The sequence below is a fragment of the Panthera pardus genome, unplaced genomic scaffold (genome assembly GCF_024362965.1).
Source record: "Panthera pardus isolate Hobbes unplaced genomic scaffold, ASM2436296v1 HiC_scaffold_4, whole genome shotgun sequence".
Taxonomy (NCBI): domain Eukaryota; kingdom Metazoa; phylum Chordata; class Mammalia; order Carnivora; family Felidae; genus Panthera; species Panthera pardus.
The window spans coordinates 9,693,534-9,710,450 of NW_026526969.1; the positions used below are offsets into that span (position 1 = coordinate 9,693,534).

A 16,917-nucleotide genomic window follows, 5' to 3' on the forward strand; every position below is an offset into this window, starting at 1 on the left:
CCCCACTCCTGCAGCCTCCCAAGCCTTTGTCCTGTGCATGGACCTGATCACCCTCAGGCCTCCCGGCCCCTCCATCCCTCTCCCCTTCTCTGCCCTCCCCTAAGAAGGCTGGCTACACTTCTCACCCTGGCGGCTGGTTTCAACCTGGGGGAAGACTCTTCAGAGAGGGCAGGACTAACTTCCGGCTTTGGGAGACAGGTAGGGGGTGGCCACACTTAGAGCTGGATAAACCACCAGCAGCACCACACACAACCCCCACTCCGCCCCACTTTGAGTCTGCTTTCACCAAGGAAATGCATTTGTAACTCTAAGATGTTTAAAAGTCAGTATCATGTCTGGCACCTGCTCACCTCTCCTCTGGCCCTGACATATTCAAAACCGAGATGGGATTGGCCACTAATTCACCCAGTCACCTATCACGTGAGAGGCATGTGATAGGCCCCTATACTGCTCAGGATTGTATCTCTCAAAGTTTCAGAACCCAATTTGTAAATGTTCACCGGAGACAGCCTCCACAGGCTTAGCTGGCTCGGGGCAGAGGTCCAGCTGGCAGGACCAGAGCTAGGCCAGGAAGACCCTCCCCCTTCCCACAACCTTCTGCCCTCATCTCAGACAGATAACTCTGATCTCCTCCACCCGATAGGTTTTCATTCTCCAGGTGGCAGGGGAAACAATTCACTTCCAGACTCCAGTCTTCACATTTAGTCATCCTGGAGGAAAAGAAGGTTTTCCTCACCCTATTCTCACCCTCTCCTTGTTTCAAAATTTCCCAAGTAAGCATTCTGATTAGCTCAAGTCACATGCTCATTCCACTCTGGCCAGAGAAGATAAGTCAACTGTGCTTCACAGTGGCCAGGCAGACAGGGTCACTGAGAAGTCAGCAATGTGGATTACATATCTGGATCAACATAAAAACTTTCTTAAAGGAAGAGGAATGGTGTCTTCAGAAGAGGGGAGAAATCATGGCAGACCAGGGCAGCATTTTCACGTGCACTGTTATGTTATACTTTTGAATCTCATTACACAGTAAACCCAAATGACAGGGATTATTATCCTCATACCGAAAATGAATAAAGTCTCGGGTTAAGAACTTGCCCAGAAGATCATGGATAGTTGCTAAAAACATTAGGCTGTAGGGGAATACATTATTTGCATGGTGCTAGAGTTTATCGTCCTTACAAATTACTAGTTGCAAAAGGAAAACATACGTTTACGTAGCAGAGATCTGGCAGTCACTACCTGAAACAGGTGAATAAACGGCACGACTTAGGGTGGGATAATATGACGTCGGTTGCCTACGGAGGCATTACAGTATGGAGACATGACCTATGAGGTTTTCTTGCCAAAAATGTTTAATCAAGCCTCTAAACCTCATTCCAGTTTAGAGGAAATACAGGGGGGTGGAGGGAAGTTAAATACCACCACAGGACAACAGGAACCAATTCTGTGAAAAATTCTAAAGGATAACTGTTCTGGACTCCTCCAAAAGTCATTGTCACAAACAAATGAACAAACAAAAGCAGAGGAACTATTCTAGATTAAAAGAAACTAAAGAGACATAAAGCCAAATGCAATGTGACCCTGGGTTGTTGTTTTTTTTTTTCTGATTAGAAATAAAATTGCTATAAAACACATTCTTGGGACAACTGGGGAAAGTCTGAATATAGACTGCATTTTAGATGTTATTAGGAAATTAAATTCTTTTTCTTAAGCATGTTAAAAGTGATGCGATTATGTAGGAGACTAACCTTACTTGTAGGAGAAGCATGCCATGCTACTTAGGGGTGAAGGTTATGTCCATGCGTGCTCTCAAATAATTCAGAAAAAAAATTATATGGATAGAAAGTAGGTATGGACAAGTGATAATGATTACTTATCTACATAGAGGATATATAGCGTGTTCATTTATACCATTTTTCAACTTTTCCGTATATTGAAATCTCTCAGATAAAAAAACTGGAAAAAATAAAAAGAAACTTGGCTAAGAACATATCCACAGCAGTAACCTAAAGTACTCAGCCATGCAGCATCAAAGTGCTTTCTCTAATGACAGATATGACGTTCAATGTTCTGTGTGTACAGTCCTTGCCCTCGCAGAACTTGCCATCTAGCACAGAGACCGGTACCTGAATAAATCACTTTTTTTAAAAATGTGCTCAGTACACAAAGGATGGATAGCACACTACAGGGATAGCAGAGGACAATTCAGCCCAAGGGAAGACCTGCAAGGAGGCAGGATCTACATGGAATCTTATCCCCAAAAGGGGATTGCATTGTGCAAAGATTTTCACCTGCTCTTCGGCAAGAACTACTATACATGGCACATATGTGTACATGTGCACATGGAAAAATCTCACTTCCCTTAGCTACGTGCAATGCACACAAATGCTTTCTATCCCAGTCCAGTCATGCTTACTTTTTTCTTTTACCCTCAGTGCTGGTTGCAACTCACTCCAATAAATTAATTTATGACCCACTAGTTGCTTTGACCTACATTTGAAAAAATACTGTGTTCAAGGACCCAACAAATTTCAAAATGACTGGAAGGAGCGGCCCCCAGAGAACTGAAGACGTCAATAGGCAGAGCAGAGACGTGAAGGGTCTTGTAGAGTTACATCCTAAGGGCCATGAGAGGCCTCTGGTAAATTAAAGCAGCCATATTTGGGCGCCAATGCCAAAATTCCTCTTCCTCTTACTATCTTCCCTTTCCCAGATTCCATCCTCTAACAGAGCACAGGAAGAACCTCTCATTCAGGGGAGCCCAAGGCTGCGCCCACAGCACGGCTAAGGACTACCAGGCCAGCCCCCTCCAGGACTGGAGATTTTAGAATGTGTGCACAGGCTTAGGTTATAGCCTCCTCTGGAAGCATTTTCATATTTTCCCAGGTTCAGGGTAGAGGACAAGCAAGAATAACTGTCTGTTGGAAAATGGGGTGGAGTCCCCATGAGCTGGAGCTCTGACTTCCCCCAGACTCTGTGCTTCCTTGGGCTAGAGTTCCCAAGGGAAAACCCAAACTGTAGTTTTACCAGTTAACAGAACTGGGAAGTGAGCAGGCCTCTGCTCTCCAGCCCCCAGACCTGGTTTACTGCACTTAGGGAATCCACCCACTAGCTGGCTCCATTCCCAATGCCAGGGCCCCACAGCTCCTTCACCTGGGACACCTTCTCTCTCCTTTCACATAGGCTCCTGATGTGCTCCACACTCCCAGTCCAGCCCTCTTGCTAGCCCTCAGTGACTACGCCACAGATCCTATGTGATCTTTTTGTGTCTTTCAGCACCTGTGAAGCATTGTTGTCGCCTATTGCATATATAGGTTCCCAACCTTGAATGCACATTAGAATTCGCTGGTAACTTGCAAAATCCCAATATCCAGGTCATACTCAATTCCATAAAATCTCTGAGATTGGGACTGAGGTACTTTGAAAGCCCCCCAGGTGATACAGTATTCTACCTAAGAATTCCCGCTCTATTATGTCCTGTTGCAGCTAGGAGCCATGAATGGGCAAGGATGTGGGGTTACTATGGCTTCAGGTGATCAGTCATCCTGGTTCGCACAGGACTGAGCATTTTCTCAGATGTGAGACTTCCAATACTAAGACTGAGAAAAGCCTGGCCAACCTGGATGAGCGGCTGCCCTCATGTTCACCTGAGGTCTAACAGCTTAGTCAATTTTCTGGCCACTAGTAATACTTGTGCCCAAAGAACCAGAGCCCCACTTTAGTGGGTTTTTTTCCTACATCTTTTTTTTTTTTAAGTAATCTCTACACCCTACATGGGGCCTGAACTTAACAACTCTGAGATCAAGAGTTGCATGCTCCACTGACTGAGCCAGCCAGGAGCCGCTCCCCCACTACTTTAGTGCCTTTGATACGGCTAGACAAACTCTTTGCTCTCCTTTCCTGGTCTCCACGGACACCTCCACCCTTGGAGCCTGGTCCATGACCCTGCACAATGACTTTGTCCTGAGATGCCCCTCCCTGCTATTCTTCTCTGCCAGTCAGAATCCTGCCCAGTCTGTGGGGCACCTCAGTCAGTTAAGCGTCCAACTCTTGATCTTGGCTCTGGTCATGATCCTACCGTTCATGAGTTCAAGCCTGCGTTGGGCTCTGTACTGACAATGTGGAGCCTGCTTGAGATTCCCTCTCTCATGCACTCTCTGCCCTCCCAACATGTGCTTTCTCTCTCTCTTTCTCTCAAAATGGATAAATACCCTTAAAGAAAAAAATCCTGCCCAGCCTTCAAACCCAACTCATCAAGCCCTGCCTCATCCCTGAAGCTTCTCAAGACCCCACAGAAGGAAAGGGCCCATTCTGTGGTGAAAGGAGTGGGGAGGGACTCGAGAAGGGTCACATGCCGAGTAGAGTAAGAGGGCACACCAGCTCAGAGGTTAGACCAGGCCTCACAGAGTGCAAGTCCATACTTGGGACATCTAGATGGCAAGGTGACCCTTAGTTAGTGCTAATAATCATCTCTAGATTATACAGAGAGGAAGGTAGAGGAGTGTAGATAGAAGAGCTGAGACAAACAACAAGACTTTGGTGTCCAGTAAACAGATTCATTCCACAGCCACCCACTCAATACCTACTGTGTGCACAGCACGAGACCAGGCATGGAAGCTGCAGGACAGGCAAGTTTCAATTTTAAGAGTCTACAATGTAAGTATAATTTTCACTTGATATTTTAAATAATCATTAATCCAGACTAACTAGGGGTAAAACAATCTTATTTTTTTGTGATAAAAAATAAGCATTTACAACAAAGTAGGTATTTTTCTCAGATACCTAGAATAAATCTAACAATGTACTACCCAGTAGAGATATTTTTGGGATTTATTTCAGTGATAAAAATATTCATGGTAATGAGTACTCAAAAGTTTTTGTGTGTTTTTTTTAATTGTATCCATTATGGGAGCACCTGGCTGGCACAGCTGGTGAAGCATGTGACTCTTGATCTCAGGGTCATGAATTCAAGTCCCATGTTTGGGTGCAGAGATTTCTTAAAAATAAAAATCCTATTCATTTTTGAGAGAGAGCAAGCGCTAGCACACACACGAGTGGGGGAGGGGCAGAGACAGAGAGGAGAGAGGGGAGACAGAGGATCCGAAGCAGGCTCTGCACTGACAGCAGAGAACCCAATGCAGGGCTCAAACTCCCAAACCATGAGATCATGACCTGAGCTGAAGTCAGATGCTCAACCAACTGAGCCATCCAGGCACCCCAAAATAAAAAAATCCTTAAAAAAATGATCTATTATGTATCACACTATTCAATTTTTTCCTCAACAATTACCCAGTAGTGAAGCTCTGCCTCAGGTTACGATGTAATTTTTGTTATAAAGGAGTTTGAACTGTGGCTTTTTCTCAAAGGAAATCTTGAAAATTATTATTGAAGTTTTGTTTCAAAAACAGCCAGAAGTTACCCATTTCTCTCCACCTAAACTTAAAATAAATGTGTACCTGTCACAAGAACAGTGACCTTGAGTATGACTAGGATTCAATCAGAGGGGTAAAACCACGAGGACACAAACACACACACACACACACACACACACACACACACACACACACACACACACAACCTAGGGAAGGCAAAGGAGGATCCAGGGGAAGGTGGACCCTTTGCAGGCCCAGCTGCTGACTAGCAACGACATGGGTGAGTTACAAAATAACTGCTGCTTTTTTTCTGCCCTCCCAGTCTCCCAAGAATCTCCCTCTCTAGCCCTCAAGAACCAAAAATTACAGGAAAGGGAAGTCTGGCAAGTGCATTTCAACCTGCCCAAGCTGACATATAACAAAGCCCGTGACATGTCATACTGAAGTTATTTGGCCTAGAAAATTTGCCTGTTTATTAAGTGCATTTAGGTCATATAAAACAAGAGATTCAATAATCTGCAGGACACTGAGGAGCGAAATGCTGGCCCAAGACCCAAGGGTCACTTCCATCAAGAGTTACAACAGAATAGATGAGCTAGAAGGAGAGCTACTGGGTTCAAAGGTCACCTTGCTGCTTTCCTGATCTATGAGTCTGAATCCAGAATTCCCTGATTCTTTCTTCCCTGGAGTGGATCTGACTCATTCCATTTTCAGAAGACAACTGGGAAGATCTGAAAAGCAAACCACAGAATCTCCCTGTGATGCAGATCCTAAACATCAAATAAACAGCAGCACTAACTGAAGGTTCCACTTAGCCATCACCTTGGTAGTGCTGCATTAGGTTCCTTTCACACCCCTCTCTGACACACTTTCCTCCAAGGTGAACCTAATGATGCTGAATAAGGTGGAAACTCTGTCTAAAGGTTTTCATGTGTTGAACACATCCATGAGATCTATCCACTATCTGGATTTTCACATCTTAATAAGAGTTGAGCCAGGACTGGAGGCTGTACACCCTCATGAAACCCAAAGGGTTTCTTCCCCATGCGGGCTCTCTGGCATTCAATCAGAGCTGAACTCTGACCAAAGGCTCTATCTACCATCTTCATTTCATTCGCAGTTTCTCTCTTATATGGATTCCCAGATGATCAGAAAGGCATGAACTGTACGTGAAGGTTTTCCCACACTCCTTACATTCAGAAGCTTTTACTCCACTGTGAGTTTTCTGGTGCTGAATAAGGTGAGAGTTCTGACTGAAGGCCTTCCCACATTCACTACATTCATTGGGTTTCTCTCCAATGTGAATTCTATGGTGTTTAATAAGAAGTGAACTCCTACTAAAAGATTTCCCACACTTGCTGCAATCATAAGGAGCCTCCCCTGTGTGGACTCTGTGGTGTTTAATGAGGTGCAAGTTACAACTGTAAGCTTTCCCAATCATTGCATTCATATGGTCTCTCTTTGGTGTGAACTCACTGATGTTCTATTAGATTTGAGCTCTGGCTGAAGGCCTTCCCACACTCACTACACACATAGGGTTTCTCCCTCATGTGGATTCTCCGGTGTCAAGTAAGACTTGAGCTCTGAACAAAAGCTTTTCCACATTCATTACACATATAAGGCATTTCTCCTGTATGAGTTATCTGATGCTGGATAAGGTGTGAACTGCACCAGAAGGCTTTCCCACAGTTACTGCATTCATAGGGTTTTTCTTCAGTATGTATTCTTTGATGCTGGATAAGGTTTGAACTATGGCCAAAAGTTTTTCCACATTCATGACACTCAAAAGTCTTCCCTTGTGTGTGGATTCTTTCATGCTGAATAAGGTATGAGTTTCGCCTAAATAACTTTCCACAAATACTACGCATTTGGGATGTCTCTTCAATTAAGAATCTGTGGCTGTTGGATAGAGTTTATGACGTTACAGAAGTTTCATCTGCATTCATAGAGCCCCTCGTGTTTGTTTTGTTCACATTCATCTCCTTCAGGTAGTGTAGCCCTACTTCAAGACTTTTCTGCTTTATAATTAATTGATCCTCAGTCCAGGTCTCACCATCTGACAGAAAATATAAAAAAGGTAAAATGTAATAAGAAAAATTCCTGGTGGGAAACAGGATGGTCAGAGTATTCAAGAAGGATTTGGTTCAACAAAAAGTATGAAAAATGGCCCTGCAGTACAGAGAAAAGATGGATACAAGTTGTGCAGAACTGGAGAAAGCAGTGGGAAACTAAAATTAGGGTTTGTATATGAAGTAGCTAACCAGACAGACGTACTGGGATTAGCAGAAAGGAAAGCAGTGTTTGGGGGAAGTAGAAGTATCTCAGAACATTAGAAGGGAGATTCTGGGGTCTCTGTGTGGGGAGGGGAAGGGACTAAACAAATCAATTAAAGAGGAGTATCCTACCCCAGAGGTTCTGTCTACATGGTACCCTGGCCTCGTGATTGTCTCTGAGGTAACAGGGAAGACTATCTTCACATCATCAAATGCCAACACCTTCTTCACCAGAGCATCTCTCTATACACAGATGCTCACTCATGGACAGACACACTCAGACCAACTTATGTGCATCTTTAAAAAATACTGCAAATTGGGAAGATTTAATAAAGGAAAGGGGAGAAGAGGAAGAGTTGTTTAAAATATGAAGCATGGAGTAGAAATATTTCCAAGTCGATTTCAACTCTAACAGAACATACAAAAATAAACCCTGCACCCTAACTGCATTTAAAGGAGACATGATAGAAAAACATTGCCTGTTTAATACATTCCTCCTCTCAAGAAATACTTATGAAATAAGGTTCACTGAAGCTAGAGAAGTTTTTGTTTTTGTTTTGTTTTGTTTTGTTCGCAGTGGTATTAAAGAAAGCAGGCCCTCTACCAACAGGGATCTTTCTGAAAGAAGGGAGTGCTGAGGAATATCCAATGCAGCATTTCCATCAGCAGGGAAAGCCTAGAATATAAACAGCTCTGATTTTATTTGGTAATAGCCATTTTATTGAAGGAATTTAATAATTATCTGTGATGTCTTATCACTTGTTCTCCACATCCAGATATGCTCTCATCCTCTGTATGTTCAATTTAGATATTGTATTTGTAAAAATTTTCTTCTTGTAATAAGAACTTTTAAGGTCCTCTCTCACAGCAACTTTCAAACATACTCTTCAGCATTATCAACTATAGTTGCCATGTTGTACATTACATCCTCAGGATTTATTTACCTTGTAACTGGAAGTTTCTACTTTTTGACACCCTTCATCCAATTCCCCCAGGCCCACCCCCAACATCTGGCAATCACCAGTTTGTTTTCTGTGTCTAAGAGTTGGGGTGGGGGTTTTTTTGTTTGTTTTTTTGGATGTCATATATAAGTGAGATCATACAGTATCTGTCTTTCTCTGATTTATTTCACTTAGCATAATATCCTCAAGGTCCATCCATGTTTCCAAAAATGACAGATTTCCTTTTCATGGCTGAACAATATTCCACTGTGTATACACATGTATATTTGTATGTATACCATATGTGCTTTATCCACTCATCCATCAATGGACACTTAGGCCGTTTCCAAGTCTTGGCTGTTGTACATAATGCTGTAATGAACATGGGGAGTGCAGATATCTTTTTGAGATTTGTGCTTTTGTTTCCCTCAGATAAACACACAGAAGTGAATTGCTGGATCATATGGTAGTTCTATTGGTAGTTCATCAATTTACATCCTCACCAACAGTGTATAAGAATTCCTTTTCTCCACATCCTCACCAACACTTGTTACTTCTTGTCGTTTAAATGACAGCCATTCTAACAGGTGTGAATGGACTACTGGGTTAATGTTTTTATATCCATTTGCACATGTGTTTAACTGTTTACCTTGTAAGTGACACAAATTGCAAACACAGAGACTAGGTCTAAAAAGTTAGGTACTTTGAAAAAAAAAAGTTGACAAAGGCATCAGTCAAGCCCAAACAAATAGGTAGGCAGGCCAATTCTTTTTCGCAAGATACCAAAATGAACTGGTACTGTAAATTCAAGTCATTCACTGCACAATCCAACAGAACTTACTGTGGTTATGTAACTGTTCCACATCTGCACTGTCCAATACAGTAGCCAGTAGTCACAGATGGCTACTGAGCACTTGAAATGTGGCTAGTGCAACTGAGGAGCTGAACTTTTAATTGTATTTAATTAATTTCAATGTAGTTAGCCCATTGTAGCTGGTGCTACCCTACTGGACAGCTTAACTCTAGAACCTTCTAAGTCTTCCAGATTTGTCCCACAGGCCTAGGAGCATCTAAACCCAGAAGCCCTTCAAAACTGGGATCATTAATAAGGTGAGACATCAGACAGAGAAGCTAATAAAGTCTTCATCAGCTCATCAAAAGTCAAAGAGCAATAGCCTGGGCATGCCTCCATTTGGTCTTGAGGCCAAATGAGGGTTTCTTCTGTATCTCCCTGACCTGGCCTCTGTCTTTCCAGCCTTGTTCTGATCCTCTCCCCTACACCAAATCTTTTCTTTTTGTTGAACCAATCGCTTTGTTGTCTCCAACAACACGTGAAGGCTTAGGCATGCTAGAGGATGAGCCTTTTATTTGGGCCGACAGACAGAGGATCTGACAGCCTGCCCGACATAGTCAAGAATGCAAATCCTACAGCTCTCAGGCTCCATTCAATAGCACCTTCTTCATTGGCTGAAAGTGATCCTTGTAGAATTCTTCAATACTTCTCCTCTTTATGAGTCCTGTGACACTTCACTCATTCACATCCATCTTACTGAGCACCAACAATATGCCAGGTACAGTTCCAAGTGCTGAGATACACCAGTGGGCAAATAGGCAAAAACTCTGCCTTCTAAGATATTTCATTTTAGTAAGGGAGCTGGACAAGAAACCTTATAAATTACATACTCTTAGAGGAAGAAGATACACGTACCATAGAGAAAGCAAGGAAGAGGAGTAGAGTGCCAGGGGGAGGGAGTGGGCAGAAGGGTTCCAATTTTACACACCATGGTCAAAGAAGGACTAAGAAAATGACACTGAAGCAAAGACTTGAAGGAGATAAGGGTATCTGAGAAAGAGCATTGCACATAGAAGAAATAACAAGTGCAAAGGCCCTGGGTGTTCAAGGAGGCAATGTGATGGGAATGCAATGAGCAGGGGGAGGGGTAGTAAGAAATGAGGTCACAGACATTAAAAGGGAATCAGAGAACATAGGACCCTATAGGCTACTGGAAGAGGTGTTCTTTCGCCGAGTGAGATGGGGAGCCACAGGAGGCTTTTGACCAGAGGAAGACAAGACCTGGCATTTTAACAGGATCACATCGGCTGCTATTTTGGATAGACTGTAGGAAGGCAATGGTAGAGGCAGGACAACCAGCCAGGAGGCTGCTGCAATAGTTCAGGTGAAAGATGATGGCACCCTGGACCAAGACTGTGGTGGAGAAGGTAGTAAGAATTACTTGGATTCTGGAAAACGTTGATAGTTGTGTGGACAGGAGTACTGACTGCTGGATATGAATATGAGAGAAGCTGTTTCTCTCTGGGTTAAGTAGCTGAAGGGATTGTGATCCCATCTCCTGAAATGGGGAATATCTGTAACAGGCTACGGCACCTCCAATAATCTAAAGACACATTTCCATGTGGCTCTCATACCAGTCTCTTGAGATCAATAGGTCTCAAATCTGTTCCTCCTTCTGGAGTTTGAATATTTGGTATAATATTCTTGCAACTCTCCTGTAGCTTTAGCATTTTAGCACTGACAATGATCAGTGACTCCTTTCTCTGCCCTCACATCCACTCGGTAAACAAGTACTATTGCTTCTACCTACAGCACACTTCTTGATTTTTGTCCCTACCTTCCTGTTATCACTTCTTGATTTTTGTCTCTACCTTCCTGTTATCACTATTCATGTCCTAAAGTCAGATCCTAAGCAACTCTCACCTCCCATACCACACTCAACAAGTCAGATTCTCTTCCTTCATATGCAATGCTCACCAGCTAGCCTCCTGTTAAGAAAAGCTAACATATCATACCTCAACATCTGCTGACCAAACTAAGCTCTTGGGCCTGGCATTCTTCTCCCACAATCTTACTCCACTCTGACTTACAGACTCATCCCCTATCATGTCTTCTCTATACTCCAATTAATGTGAACTATTTCCTGAACATGTATATCCCCACACACATCCTTCTCCTCCACCTGGAACAGCCTCCATTCTAATGTCACCTATCAAAATCCTAGACCTTCAAGACCCAGCTCAAAGGCAGCCTCCTTCCTGAAACCTAACCCGGCTCTAACCCTAGCTGGAAGTGATCTCTCCTTTGAATCTCTAAAGCATTCAGTTCCTACCTCTTTCATGATATTTAACCAGTCTTTGGGCCTCTCCTCAGAAGTATTTTTATGTGTGTGTATGTGTATGTGTATGTGTGTGTGTGTGTGTGTGAATTTATATTCAAAGCACCTCAAAATAAAAGATGTCTTCCATTTCTTTTTCTCCAAGCCCACTACTATGAAAAGAGTCCTGTGCACATTAGGTGCTTCAAAATGCTCCTGATTATTTCCCGGCAATTCATTAAAAGGAAGTTCCCCTCCATCAAGAGAAGAATCTATAAATCACTGACGGTTCCAAAAAGACCATTTATAAAAAGTCTCCAGGACTGAGGCTCAAATAAAATTCAGAGAGGTAGATCTCTTCATAGATCAGAGCCACTTTTAGAAAAAATATCGGGGCACCTGGCTGGCGCAGTCAGACATCTGACTCTCGATTTTGGCTCAGGTCATGATCCCAGGATCGTGAGATCAAGCCCCGCATCAAATTGAGTTCTGCACTGAACGTGGAGACTGCTTAAGATTCCCATTCTCTCTCTCTCTCTGCCCCTCTCCCCTGCTTGCACTCTCTAAAATAAAATTTAAAACAAAATTCTTTTTAAAGAAAAGAAGGGGGTGCCTGGGTGGCTCAGTCAGTTGAACATCTGAATTAGGCTCAGGTCATGATCTCACAGCTTGTGGGTTCAAGCCCTACAATGGGCCCTGTGCTGACAGCTCAGAGCCTGGAGCCTGCTTCAGATTCTGTGTCTCCCTCTCTCTCTGCCTCTCCCCTGCTCATTCTCTCTCCGTCACTCAAAAATAAACAAACATTAGGGGCGCTTGGGTGGCTCAGTCAGTTAGGCGTCTGACTTCAGCTCAGGTCATGATCTCACGTTTCATGGGTTCGAGCCCCGCATCAGGCTCTGTGCTGACAGCTCAGAGCCTGAGTCTGCTTTGGATTCTGTGTCTCCCTCTCTCTCTGCCCATCCCCCACTCACGGTCTGTCTGTCTGTCTCTCTCTCTCTAAAATAAATATTAAAAAAATAATAAACATTTTAAAAATTAAAAAAAAAAAGAAAAAATATCAAAAACTTGGATCCAAACTCTGGTAGACAGCAGGGCCCCCTAGAACGCCTCAATAGACAGTGGTCAGTCTGAGACAGAGCTAGAGAAGCCCAGGAAGAGAGCAGTTGCCCTTTGAAATAAGCAAATCAAATGTGTCCCTGTGGACAAAGGTTTAAAAGAAAGTTTCTTGGCTGATCTGCTTTTAATTTAGAGGAAAGGGGGAAATCTATGCAGTTCTTCAAGTAGTTTAACTACAAAGCTGTGTGATCTCAAGTATATTCACTTCTAACAGCAGGAGAAATGAGTAATACTGTACTGTGTCAAATAATGCCCCCCCCCCCCATGTCTACCTGGAATCTCAGAATGTGACCTTATTTGGAAGCAGAGTCTTTGCAGAGTTCAGATGAGGTCATAATGGATTGGGGGGTTGGGGCTAAATCCAATGACTGATATCTTTATAAGAGAAAGAAGAGGAAGATTCAGATATGGAAACACAGAAAAGAAGGTCATGTGACAACAGAGACAGAGATTCAATGATACAGCCATAAGCCAAGGAGCCCCAAGAATTGCTGGGGACCACCAGAAGCTAGGATCAGTCAAAGACGGATTCCTCTCTAGAACCTTCAGAGGTAGACAGGCCCTCTTGGACTTCTAGCTTACAAAATGGTGAGAATATAGTTCTGCTGTATTAAGCCATGCAGTTGTGGTAATTTGTTATGGCAACCCTAGGAAATGAATACACTTCCTGTTTGATTTAACCAATCAAAAACATATAGACCACCCACTATGTGCAGGATACTGGTAGAAGGATTGTAATGCTGCCTCAAAGCAGAATTAGGAAGGACAACCCCTACCTAGGTGATTGGAGATGGCATCCTCAAAGAATGACCTGGAGAGGGATCTTGACTATGATCAGGATCTACAAGGTAAAGCGTATTCCAGAAACAAGTAATAGTATATGCTAAGGCTCAGCAACATAAAACGGAACACTAAGTTTAAGGAATAGTGAAAAAAAATTCAATATGACTGAAATGTATGCTCCATGTGGGCAGGAAACAGGAGATGTAGTGAAAAAATAGAGTAGAGCCACCTATGAAGAGGCATATAAGCCACACCCAGGGCTTTGCACTTTATTTTATAGGCAAAGACTAACATGATCAAATTTGTTCCCAGGGAAATTCTTCTGGCAGCAGTATGGAGGAGAGCCTAGAGTGGGGGGCATGACCAATAGCATAGTGATGTATCAACAATCCAAGAAAAACAGGACGGGACTAAAATGAGGAAATGGCAGTGACAGGCAACTGAATCAGGCACTTTTTGAAGAAAAACTGACAGGATGTGGTGGCTGACTGAATATGGAGGGAAGGAGAATAGTAGAGTATGACTCCCAAGTTTTCTAGCTTGGGAAAATCAGTTACTAAAATTAACTAAGGTTGTTATTGGAGGGAAGGGAGGTGGGGACTGGCAGAAAACAGTGTGCTCTGAGGTACACCCATGAACATCTAGTATTCAGGAGCCAGGTGGCAGCAAGAGCAGCAAATAGCGGTTAAGTAAAGTCCTGGAAGGGGACAGGATCACGCACAGGAGTGAAAAAAGAGGGCTGAGAACAGTCTTAGGGAAAATCAACATTTAAAAACAGATGGAGAAACAGGAGTGGAAAAGGCCCGGAGAAGGCAAGAGGAAAACAAGAAGAAAATGATGCTTCTGAAACCAAAGAACAAGAGGTGAGGAAGAATGATCACATCAACAGACAATACTACGGGGTCAAAAAATTAAAGCTGAAAAAAATGTGTCCAATGGATTCATTATAGGTAAGCCACTGGCAACCTGGGTGTAACCAGTTCTGATGGAGCAGAAGCAGTACCCTGCATTCCAAAGATAATAGCAACTCATGAAGATTTTTTTTTAAGAGGTATGACAGTGAAGGGAACAAAGGCAATTATACCCAGTTTCCCCCTAGTGTTCAATCAGCCACCAAGTCCTGCAGGTTTTCATGTAAATGTCACTTACAACTGTTTATTTCAGAAACTTCATGGAGGAGGCTGTCTTGCATGGGACGCTGGGATGAGTGGTGTTTGGATAGGCAGAGAATGTAGTGCACAGCAATGCATTAAGAAAAAGACACAGAGGCACAACAGTAGATAGTGCAAAGTGTCCTCAGCATTACCTTGTGTAGACACACCAGTCTTGCTCGGTTTATTTTGGGGAACACTAAGGAAAGACTCTCAAGTTGAGTTGAGGCCACCCTGCAGAGGGCCTTGAATGCCAAGTTATGGAGTATGGACTGGATGCAGTGGGCGCTGTGAACTAACAGAAGTAAATGAGTATTTTAATAAGGTGAGTACAGACACTTGGCCTTTTAGAAAGACTAACAACAGGGAGCCTGTGGTGTCTATCCCCTCTCATCTAAAATTTGATTCCTTGAACTTTAAATTCTTTCCAGGCCAAACCTGTGACTTTCTAAGGTTTCCTGGGCCAATACCCAGTTCCCAAGGATCTCCCTTGTGAACTTCTACCTTGTTTACTAACCCACAGCCTTTCAGTTAACTATTCTAACTCAACTCTAAGTTTGTGGGTGAGTAGGGGTTGGGTTTTCTTTCAACTTAGTCTCAACACCTCACAATAAAAGCTCAATAAATACTTGCCAAATTAAAAATTAGCCCAAAAACATAGTTTTTACACATAAATCTGTATAAGAAAATCTCCCCAAACATAAGCCATCTCAGAGCCCCTGATGTGGATTATCTAAGCCTATGTCTCCCAATTAAATAATCCATATCCATTTTTTTTAATAGCCAGACATACACCAGATAATGAGGGGATAGCAGATTGAAATAAAAATGTTAATACCTATAGCTTAACCTCATTTTCCATCAGCAAGTGGTTGTCTTATCTACTGTACTCCACAGGAAAGGCACCCTCTTGGAGTTTATACCTCGGGTGGTAAGTGTATTTTCCCTAACGATGAAGGAGAGCTTGGGTAGAATGAGTGGAGGAGCCCGCTCCTTAACTGGTTATTTGCAGTATGGGACATACTTGGCTGGGTTCATTCATTTCTTTATTCACACATTTAGTGAGCTTCTCCAAAGGCCAAGCAAGTTAGCAGGTGCTGGAATGACAGATCCTCCAAGACTTATGCTAGGATAGTGCTGCTGCGGCAGATCTGCTCCACACAGAGAGAAAACGTTGGTTACAGGCTTTATTTACAGGTAATAGAGCCTCTGGTTAAAAAAAAAAAAAAAAAAAAAAAAAAAAAAAAAAAAGCAGTAGTTTTTCACAGGACAATCGTGTCCATCTGATCTGAGGCCGCGGGTCGGAAGGACTAAGTTTAGACAAAGAAAGCCAGCTAGGTCAGCTCCTCACCCTTGCTCTTTCGAGGCTCCTGCTCGGAGGATGGGCACAGGGACTCCGGGGACATCTGCTCAGGCAGCTTCTCCATGGGCTGGGTCCAATCCCCGGTGCTGCTCCAAGGCCAAGACTTCCCCTAAAATGTCTTCAGAGCGCGAGACAACGGACGGGCAGTCACTTCAGAAAAGGGAGGGAGAAGAGGGCAGATGCAGGGAAAACGGCAGGTTTCCCGGGAGAGGCTCCCAATTCACTCTCCCCAGGCCGGCTGGGCCCCGGCGCGGGGGCGCGGCCAGGCCTGCGGCCCCAACCCCGCACCACGGGCATCCCTTCGGCCCGAGCCCCCCGCCGCAGTCCGAGCTTCCCCCAGCCACGGCGCAGACCCGGAGCCCCGGCCCGTAGCCCCGACACTCACTGGCGCAGCCGCTCCGCAACGACGGCCACCTCGGCCCCCGGGGCAGGACTGGAAACTCGGGCTCCCCGGCGCGCACTTCCGGGTCCCGTCTAGGCAGCTCGGAGGTCTCCTCTCGATCGTGGGTTCTCCAGGGCCGCTGGGGAGCCGGACTCGGGAGCGGTGTGAAGATGGGGCCTCCTTTGGCGTTCGTCTTTCTCCAAGGAGGGATTGAGAGAGGATGGGCAATGTCCTTTCATTGCCCAAGTGGACCTAGGGTCTAAATTGGTTTCCTTCTCATCGCCACTGTCCCGTGTGCACACCACTTGCCTCCTCCCTTGACCCTTGCCGTTTTACCACCCATCTTCACCTCTCTTTCTTCCAAATCACAAATCGAGGACCCTGCGGAGCCCGAATTTCATATCTATGCCCGCAGTCCAGCCAGTC

The 16,917-nt window shown here is 44.0% G+C and overlaps 1 protein-coding gene and 1 long non-coding RNA gene across 6 annotated transcripts in view; one reads left to right on the forward strand and one right to left on the reverse strand.

Moving 5' to 3' along the window:
• The window catches only part of TMEM225B (transmembrane protein 225B), a 28,905-nt gene extending 12,277 nt beyond the window's left edge, over positions 1–16,628 (reverse strand). For 2 of the 5 annotated variants that reach the window (XM_019422674.2, XM_019422672.2), the window contains exons 1-2: positions 16,495–16,628; positions 16,098–16,259 (exon numbers count right to left, since the gene is read on the reverse strand). The gene's annotated coding sequence lies outside the window, so the exon portion shown is untranslated. Of the gene's footprint in view, positions 1–125; positions 347–16,097; positions 16,260–16,494 lie in introns of those variants that run through there. The other 3 variants (XM_019422677.2, XM_019422676.2, XM_053893810.1) reach the window with 2 other exon arrangements.
• Positions 13,149–14,526, forward strand: LOC109251263 (uncharacterized). Its single transcript, XR_002073428.2, has 2 exons — positions 13,149–13,400; positions 14,374–14,526. It is a non-coding gene; the product is annotated as an uncharacterized LOC109251263 (long non-coding RNA).
• Positions 16,629–16,917: the final 289 nt, after the last annotated feature.